Genomic DNA, 9,794 nt, shown 5'->3' with positions numbered 1-9,794 from the left:
GCCAACATTTTTAAGGTACAGTCAGAATCAGAGCTGTTGGAATCATGTCCAGTGAAGCCTTCCACCTATCTCCGTTACATAGACGACATATTTATCATCTGGGAACATGGCGTAAGTACACTAAACGCATTCATTGACCACTGTAACAAGTTTCACTCTAGTATTAAATTCACCATGCAGCATTTTCCCTGTGAAATTAGCTTCCTAGAGACGACGGTATCTATTGAAGCAGGAAAATTAAAGACGACGCTTTACAGAAAACCAACAGACAGCCAGCAATACCTAGATTACACTAGGTGGTCTAGTGGTTATGGCGCTCGACTGCTGACCCGAAGGTCGCGGGATCGAATCCCGGCGGCGGCGGCTGCATTTTCGATGGAGGCGAAAATGTTGGAGGCCCGTGTACTTAGATTTAGGTGCACGTTAAAGAACCCCAGGTGGTCGAAATTTCCGGAGCCCTCCACTACGGCGTCTCTCATAATCAAATCGTGGTTTTGGGACGTTAAACCCCAAATATTATTATTATTAGATTACACTAGTCATCACCCGCGACACTGCAAACAAGGGATATTTGTGGGACAGGCGAGGCGTATAAGAAGGATCTGTAGCGACGACAGTGACTACGTTCACCACTTAAGCAACCTAAAGGAAACATTAGTTAAAAGAAATTACCCGCAAGATGCTCTAAACAAGGTCTACAACGAAGCATGTCAACTAGATAGGAAAGCATCACTACCTCAAAGGGCCCCCGTAGCACAGCCCAACCAGCCGCCAGCATTTATAACCAAATACTCAAATGCGCTAGCAACCATAAATAATATCCTCCGTAAGTATTGCCCAATACTGGCAGGCAACGAGCGCCTTAGAAAAGCGTTTCCTGGAATACCAAATGTCGTGTATCGCCGCAATAGGAATTTTAAGGACATAATAGTGCATGCAAAAGTAAACCCTTATTCTACTGCTCACATAACGCCTCGTTCTCGTCCAAGATGTAAGGCTTGTAAACACCTTCAAGATGACGTTATAGCACTGGAAGTGATTACGTCGACCATATAAAATCTAGTTTTACATGCACTAGTTCAAACGATATCTACATGATCGAATGTTCATATCGTAAAAAACGGTACATTGGCGAAACGGGACAACCTGTTAAGGTTAGATTAAACGGGCATCGCGCGGACACGGCGAAGAAGTTACCCATAGCAGTGGCACAGCATTTTAATGTAGTAGGTCACACTTTCGAAGATCTCAAACTTTACATACTTCAGTCAAACTTTCGGTCCCCAAGGGACAGAAAATATAGAGTCATACCTTATTGAGGATTTCAATACACTCCAACCAGCAGGTTTTAACGTTTCTAAGGGGGCTCTTGAATCGATTCGGTGTGGTGCATACACAACGAAAACGAATGAGAGTTAATGCCTTCTTCTAGGCATTTCGAACCTACTATTGTTAAAATGCCACGCGCTTCCATTGACAATCATTCAGTGAAACGAACACTCTCCCGTCTCCCGCCCCCCGCTTTTTTTTCCGCGTTCCTTGGGACTCACCCAGTCGTCACGGTGGCCTCTCCCTCCTCCCCCACCCCTTCTCTCTTCTGGTGGAGAGGGCACGAAGTATACACACACGATAGCTAAGGAAATCAGTTCCAGCCTTGCAGAAGACAAGTCCACTTGTCGAAGCGTTGGCTTGAGCACCCACCCCATGTTTACGGATTTTTTCATCGCAGCTTCCATCTTCCACTTCCTGCCGTTTTTTGGACTACCTTATCGTTGTAACTTCGGGACGGCGACCAGAAATTTTGCATGCCCTGCACGACGACCCAACGGCTGGACACCTCGGACTTTCCCGCACGCTCCCACGAGTACAGAAAAAGTACTACTGGCCGTGTCTTGCCGCCGACGTCACTCGCTGCGTAAGGACGTGCCGAGACTGTCAGCGACGGAAGACACCGCCCACGAGACAAGCAGGCTTCCTTCAGCCGATCAAGCCTCCTCAGCGACGATAACAGCAGATCGGGATGTACCTCCTGGGGCTGTTCCCAACGTCAACTTGCGGAAACGAATGGATCGTCGTGGCTACCAACTACCTCACCCGCTACGCTGAAACAAAAGCCCTGCCCAAAGGCAGTGCCGCTGAGGTAGCCAAGTTCTTCGTAGAGAGCATCGTCCTTCGACACGGCGCCACAGACGTTCTCATCCCCGACAGAGGCACGGCGTTTACGGCTGACCTAAGTCAGGCGATCTTGGAGTACAGCCACACAAGCCACCGCCGGACCACCGCGCACCACCCACAGACCAACGGCCTGACCGAGCATCTAAATAAGACCATCGCCGACATGCTGGCCGTGTACGTCGCCGTCGAACACAAGACGTCGTCGTCGAACACAAGAAGCACGACAGCTCGCCCGCCTACGGATCAAGAACCAGCAGACGACTGACAGCCACCGCTACAACGACGCCACTTGGAATACCAACCCGGTGACCGTGTATGGGTATGGACGCCAATACGCCGACGGGGACTTAGTGAGAAGCTTCGACGATACTTCGGACCGTACAGGGTACTTCGACGCCTCGGCGAACTCGACTACGAGGTTGTCCCTGACGGCATAACGAACAGTCGACACGGCAGCACTGCCGTGACGATGTTACCTTACGTTCCTCTGTTTGTACAGGTTTTGGCCGAATGGATGATGTTCGACCGAGCAGTGGCTCTTGTCGTCACCGAAACAGGCACCGATTGTGCCGGGTTGGGCAGTGCGCTACTTCCTTCAAGGGACAGCCATCTCTGCGCAGCTCGATTAGAGCTGGCGAGTTCAATGCTATGTCACGTGGATCTGGACAACTGCGCACCCACTTGGAGCACGATGACGTCCCACGCAGCCTTGATGACAAGCTGGACGGAGCCCATAAAAGCAAGGACCGACGCCTCAAGCTTCAGTGGACACGGCAGCACTGCTGTGACGATGTCGCCTTACGTTCCTCTTTTTGTACAGGTTCTGGCCGAATGGATCATCTTGGACCGAGCAGTGGCTCTTGTCGTCACCGATTGTGCCGGGTTGGGCAGTGCGCTACTTCCTTCAAGGGACAGCCATCTCTGCGCAGCTCGATTAGAGCTGGTGAGTTCAGTGCTATGCCACGTGGATCTGGACAACTGCGCACCCACTTGGAGCACGATGACGTCCCACGCAGCCTTGATGACAAGCTGGACGGAGCCCATAAAAGCAAGGACCGACGCCTCAAGCTTCAGTGGACACGGCAGCACTGCCGTGACGATGTCGCCTTACGTTCCTCTGTTTCTACAGGTTGGTGACGAAAAACATGGCTTTCGTAGTAATTGTATTTGCTTGATAGTGCTGCCGTGTCCACATATTGCCCTCAGTTGTTTGAAAGATTGCTTTTCAGTTGTATGCCTCTTGCTGAAACTGTCGGGTGATGTCGAGGAAAATCTGGGCCTGATACTAAAGGAACATTGGAGAAAATATTGAATGATCAGAGTGAAATATCAGCAAAAGTTAATGAAATACAAGCAAGACAGACCTCCTCGGATGCCTGTATTGCCGATATGAAAATCAGACTACAGACCATTGAAAAACAACTAGGGAGGCTAGGGGAAATTCAGAAACGCCTTACTGCAATATAAACAGGTATTGGTGAGCATGAGGGTGAATTATCTGCTCTTGCAAGGCGCATAGAGGATCTGGAGAACCGTTCTAGACGTAACAATGTCATTATATGCGGAATAGAGGAAGAAGACCCAGAGAACGAAGCTGTATTACTGAGAAAGGTGAATGACGAAATCTTTGGCAAAATTCTTAATGCAAATCTAAGCTCAATCGAGAGAATACACCGATTGGGAAAGAAAACTCCTGATAGGAATTATCCGGTCATTTCGAGAGTAGGAGGCTTCAGGGATAAGTTGAAAATCATGAAAAACTGTCCAAAACTCAAGGGTACACAGTTCAGCATCAGTGAAGATTACTCCAAGCGAGTTGTTGAAATCAGAAAACAACTATGGATTTCATCAGCGGAAGAAAGAATGAAGGGAATGAAAGCTAAACTTATTTTCGATAAACTCAAAGTAAATAACGTTCTTTATGGCTGGAATGAAGCAAGCATTAAACGGTTCAGGATTACTAGTTCAGGTCACACCGGCTCCGAGTGACGCAAGCCACGACCAACAGCATGCTTTAAGATTATTATTTAAATGCTAGAAGCATATTGAATAAAGCTGATGCGGTGGAAGCAGTGATCCTGGAACATGAGCCAGACATAATGATTATCACAGAGACATGGCTACATAAAGATGTAGTACAAGGTTCGGAAGTGACACCTTCAGGCTATGTAATTGTAAGAAATGATCGGCAAACCAGAGGAGGCGGTATCGCTTTCCTTATCAAAAATTGCATTAAATTTTCAGTATTGGATGACAACTTTGACATAGAAATGCTATGGATTACGACTAGGCTAAATAATCGAACTGTGTATATTGGAGGACTATACAGGGCCCCATATTCTTCTTTGGATACAATAAAAAGGCTAAGAGATTTTATGGATTCAAAGTTTAGTCTGCATGATAACGTTCTTTTGTTAGGTGACTTTAACCTACCGGGAATAGACTGGCTATCTCACTATCTGGGATCAGAGCAAATAGCAAGTACTGAGCAACTACTGGAACTAGTATTCTCTTACGGGCTAACGCAAATTGTTACTGATTTTACCCGGATAGATACTACAAGGTCATCGCTCCTTGATTTAGTATTTCTGTCACCTGAACTGCGGCATTTTTTTAGTGGCTGCGATGTCGTAGAGGGTCTGCCTGATCACAAAATGGTAGTAACGCGCCTAGCAATGTCTTCAGACACTTGCAGTAGACACACATTTAGCATTGTAATGAACTTTGTGGCCGCAGACGACTTAGCCGTTCTAGACTAGCTTGAACAATCATTTGATAATTTTCTCGTCCTTTACAATGCTGGTTGAGCACTGACAGATTATGGCAGTTATTTTCAAATGTCGTTGCAAAGTGTGTTAATTGTTATGTACCCAAGGTTGTGAAACGCATTCGTAAAACCAATCCTTGGATTACTAGAGAAATTATTCATGTGAAAAGGAAACTGAAACGAAAAAAAGAAGTCTTGTTCGAGAAATAGTACCTCTGAAAACAAAACCAGCATTAAATCAATGCGGCAAGAACTGAAACGACTAATCAAGGAATCCAAGGATAAACTTTACAATGTGACACTGACAAAATTCTTCCATGAAGCCCCCTCAAAGTTCTGGCGCTATATAAACCCGCCGTCAAGTTCTAGACAATCATTCGAGGGAACTACTCACCAACGTGTTGATGACTTTAATAACTTTTTCGCTTCTCTTTTCACGAATGATAATGGTAAATTTCCTAATCTTCCCGCTACATCATCACGGCAGCCGATTAATAATGTAGAAGTTAGTGAGGAAGGCGTTCTTAATCTTTTACTTAATTTGAATATAAGAAAGAGCTCTGGCCCTGATGGTATACCCAATGAGTTCTTGTACAGATACGCAGAATGGACTTCCCGTTTTCTTACAAAATATTCCAGTCTTCAGTACGTAACGGCTCATTTCCAACTGCATGGAAGTGCGCTAAAATCACGCCTGTGCACAAAAGTGGCTCTCATTTAGAAGTGAAGAATTACCGTCCAATCTCGCTCATTAGCACATGCTCAAAATTACTGGAACACATCATTAACAAACATCTGTTGGCCTATCTCGATAGCAATAACATATTGTTTCCAAATCAGCATGGATTCCGCCAAGGCTTATCAACGACAACGCAACTACTTGACTTTGTCCACGATCTTTCCAAAGCAATAAATTCGCGTAGTCAAACTGACGTGGTGTTTGTGGATTTCGCAAAAGCATTTGATAAGGTGTCCCATGCAAAATTGTTATATAAAATTGATAACACGTTTCAGAATAGTTTGCACACGACATGGTTTGAATCTTATCTTACTTCTCGGCAGCAGTTTGTTCAAATAAAAGATAAGAAGTCTAGTCTCGTTGCAGTAAATTCTGGAGTTCCGCAGGGTAGTGTAATGGGCCCTCTCTTATTTTTATTGTTCATAAATGATCTACCAAATGATGTCAGTGTCCCGATTAGGTTGTTCGCTGATGATTGTGTTGTGTATAGCAGAATTGAGACTCAACATGGTCAAATTAACTTACACCGCAACCTTCAAAAAATTCGTAGTTGCTGTGAAGACTGGCAAATGACCTTAAACCCAGAAAAAACAGTTTTTATGTGTATAACTAGAAAGAAAAAGATGCTGAATTATGACTACCGGCTTGACGACGTCAAGCTCAAGCGTGTAGATAAGTGCAAATATCTCGGAATATTGTTTACACCTGATTCGCGATGCAATTCCCATATTGACCATGTCTGCTCGAAGGCAACTAAGGCACTTGGAAGGGTAGCGCTAGTAGACACGGACTAGAGGAAGACACACGGACACACAGACGGAAGCGCTCTAGCAACTGCTATAGGCACTATACACTCTCAGGCGTAACCTTTATCGGGGTCCCCCTGATATAAAATGCCTTGCTTACAAGACTTTAGTCAGGCCAATTATTGATTATTACAAAATTGTACGGGACCCTTATACTCAGTCGAACTGCAATAAAATAGCAAGCGTACAACGACTTAGCGGTCCATATTTATTAAATATCGTCGGCAATATTCTCCTTCCGAGCTCTGTGCACAAGCGGGTCTAGAAAGTTTGTAAATTAGGACGAAGATTGAGACGTACGGACTGCTGGGCGAGTTGGTAACTCATCTTAATGCTGTGGTGCGCAAAGGAACGAAACACGAAGGAAGGTAAACGAAGCACGGCGCAAACTATCAACTGAAAATTTATTGAAACACCAAATATATAATATATATATATATATATATATATATATATATATATATATATATATATATATATATATATATATATATATATATATATATGTGGTTAGATGACCCCGTGTTAAAGGCACGTGTACACACAGCGACTGTCTCACTGACGCGCTTCCAGAAAATTTATCTCCGCAGCAAGTAGTGTGACGGAGGGCTTCGCGACACATGCATCACCAGCTTTGTTGATCAGATAAGCTTCCTCAATTTCACGCGCTACCCTATCTTTGAACATCGATTCCACCGTCGTCTCAGCGAACTGTGGTGTGCAGCCGCATTCTCTGCAATGCAAGGAACGGTTAGAGCATGGCTGTCCCTTTAGTGAAGCTTTATGATCCATCAGCCTGTTATTAATACAACGCCCGGTCTGTCCAACATAACGCTTCCCGCACGAAAGCGGAATGTCGTACACCACACCCGTGGCGCATTCACCCTCTTTAGCCCTGTGCTTTACCTTGCAAACACCCTTGTCTCGCTCCCCGCTCTCGACCTTTCTGTCCACAGCCGCGCAAATGCTGCCTAAACGGTAGCCAGCCGAAAATAAAACATTGCATCCGTACCTTGCTCCCATTTTCTTTAAACGATGTGAAACGCCGTGTAGGTACGGGATGCTGGCGACAGGTAGTTTCTTTGAATCCGTACCGTGCTCAGCACTTCTTGCCTTCACTTTCAAGTCCTGCAGGACCCTTTCCGCCAGCCTCGCCAAATGATTCTGAGGAAACTTGGATGACTTGAGTCTGTCAGGTTGCCTCTCGAGGCTCTTTTCCATACTGTGCTGACAAGAGTTCTTGAGCGCGGCCTTCAGACACATCGCGACAGCATTCTTGACGACTTTCGAGTGCCCAGACCGAAATTCAAGCACTGGTTTTTCGCTTCTTGGAGCATACTGACGAACGCTGAGGTTGACTTTTTAGATGAATGGGCGTCTTGCGTGGTGTCCTGACAGCATCTTCGTACTGAACGTCTACAGCAGTCCCTGATGCCGCAAACACCGTTTCCACATCCTCTTCAAACGAGCACTCGACATCGTCAAGGGGCAACAGCTCTTCATTGGGGTCGACTTTAACGCGGTGCAAAGGCGTGGAGTTACAAGCACGATCACCCGAAAGGCAGGCATTTGTAGGCGACGGCACAGCACGCCGGCCTCGAGTTGGTCACTGACCCCGCAGTACCAACAAGGCAGGGCAATAGCGTCAGCACTGACACGACGCCGGGCCTTACCTTGACTTGCAACACACGCCAAGTCATTTGGAAGAACACCATGCAAGACTTGGCTAGTGATCACTACATTATTTCCATAGAAGCAGAAGGCGGCCCACAGGAACACAATGCCGGTCGCTAAATAAAGATCACTAATTGGAACCAGCTACGGAAATATCGTGACAAGCAACAGGCCGAAGACATCAAACACACACAGAACTGGACCGACCAACTTCGGCGGGACATCAAGCGTGGGACGCAAACGATGCCGTCGACAGCTGGGCTCGAGAATATAGACACCCGGTTACTGCACAAGTGGGAAGTCAAAATCCAGCTGCAGCACCGTTGGAAACAACAGAGACACAATCGGAGACTGCGAAAATGGATAGCGCAGCTCAACAAAGAAATATACCTACGGTGAAAACCGTCTCGTGCCCTTGTTCACGGTTTTCACCGATAAATGTGGTGTATTACCGGGGCTTTTCTAGAAGTTCTTTCCATCTATTTAATGTCGACGCTGGTAGGCTGGAAGGAAGGCGTTTATGTGCAGAAATCAGGCATTTGTATTGGTTCTAAGGTTGCTCTGGTTCTTAGAGATTTATACCTTAGCAAGATTGACCAGCTTTTGGAAGGTGCCTTAGGTAATTCTGTCATTAAGGGTTTTCGTTATGTGGACGATTACTTGATTTTTTGTAGCGGTTGTGGAGATAGGTTTGCACTAGGCTTACCTACGAGCGCGACCGTGCAGGGACGCGACGTTCTCCACTGCCGCTGCGTGCGACGACGCTGCGGCCGGGTTCGTCGTTTTCTCCGACACGGCGCAGAAACCACGCACGAGGCAGGGTAACAGCAACAACGGGTTTATTAACCCAAGATGCAGCACAGTACGACACTCACAGGCTTGCAGGCCGTAAGGGGAACTCCGCAAGACCGAACGAGTACGCTTGCCAGCGGCGCTAGGACTACCACACAAAGGGCAGCGGTCGAGCACACGAACGAGAAGCCGCCTGCTAGAGCAGCGCGTCAACCTCTCGTGCTAGCCTGAGAGCATCTGACGCGGGCAAGCCCGCGCCAGACAGAAGCGAGCTCAAGGGGGAAGGGGGTTGTCACTGGCGGCCAATGAGGAACGGCGTTGCACAGTGACGTAAGCTAGCTTGGTGGCGTGAGCATGTGAGCATGTCGAGGCATGCCCGGACGCGTGCCCGCGCGCCGGGAAGCTGACGCATGGCTGGCGCTGCCGCCGCGGTCGCCATACCGCCGATTAACGGCGGTCCCCGGCGCTCGAGCCGCGCGAGCCCAACACACGTGCTAGCTGGGGAACGAGGCGCCAAAGGGGTGGGCGCGCTCGATTCCCACACGGTGAGGGCTTTGAAAACGTGGTAACCTCAGTGAGCGAAAAATTTGAACTGGAGGAGGGCTGTACTTTACTAAAGAGTTGCCTCAGAATAATTGAATACAATTTCTAGACATTTCCTTAACGTTGCAGAAGAACTACGTGTGTTGGCTGTATGCTCCTAGATCTTCAAAACCACTATTAAATGTTTCGTCGAAGCACTCGAAGGTTGTAAAAAACGGTATCGCCATGTCTTGCCGTAAGTCTGCCCTCACCAAGTCGTGTGAGCACAAAATGAGTGATAGCTTTAACGGACAACTTA

At 47.1% G+C, this 9,794-nt stretch overlaps 1 long non-coding RNA gene across 1 annotated transcript in view; it reads left to right on the top strand.

Annotated features, from left to right (window-relative positions):
• Positions 1-293: 293 nt before the first annotated feature.
• LOC125756490 (uncharacterized) overlaps positions 294-9,794 on the top strand; it is a 219,420-nt gene continuing 209,919 nt past the window's right edge. The window contains exon 1 of the long non-coding RNA XR_007414545.1: positions 294-335. This is a non-coding gene — a long non-coding RNA (uncharacterized LOC125756490). The remainder of the gene's footprint in view (positions 336-9,794) is intronic.

Source organism: Rhipicephalus sanguineus, unplaced genomic scaffold, assembly GCF_013339695.2.
Source record: "Rhipicephalus sanguineus isolate Rsan-2018 unplaced genomic scaffold, BIME_Rsan_1.4 Seq10489, whole genome shotgun sequence".
NCBI classification, from domain to species: domain Eukaryota; kingdom Metazoa; phylum Arthropoda; class Arachnida; order Ixodida; family Ixodidae; genus Rhipicephalus; species Rhipicephalus sanguineus.
The sequence above is the reverse complement of the archived record's forward strand: the minus strand, read 5'-3'. Positions and strand labels throughout refer to the sequence as shown.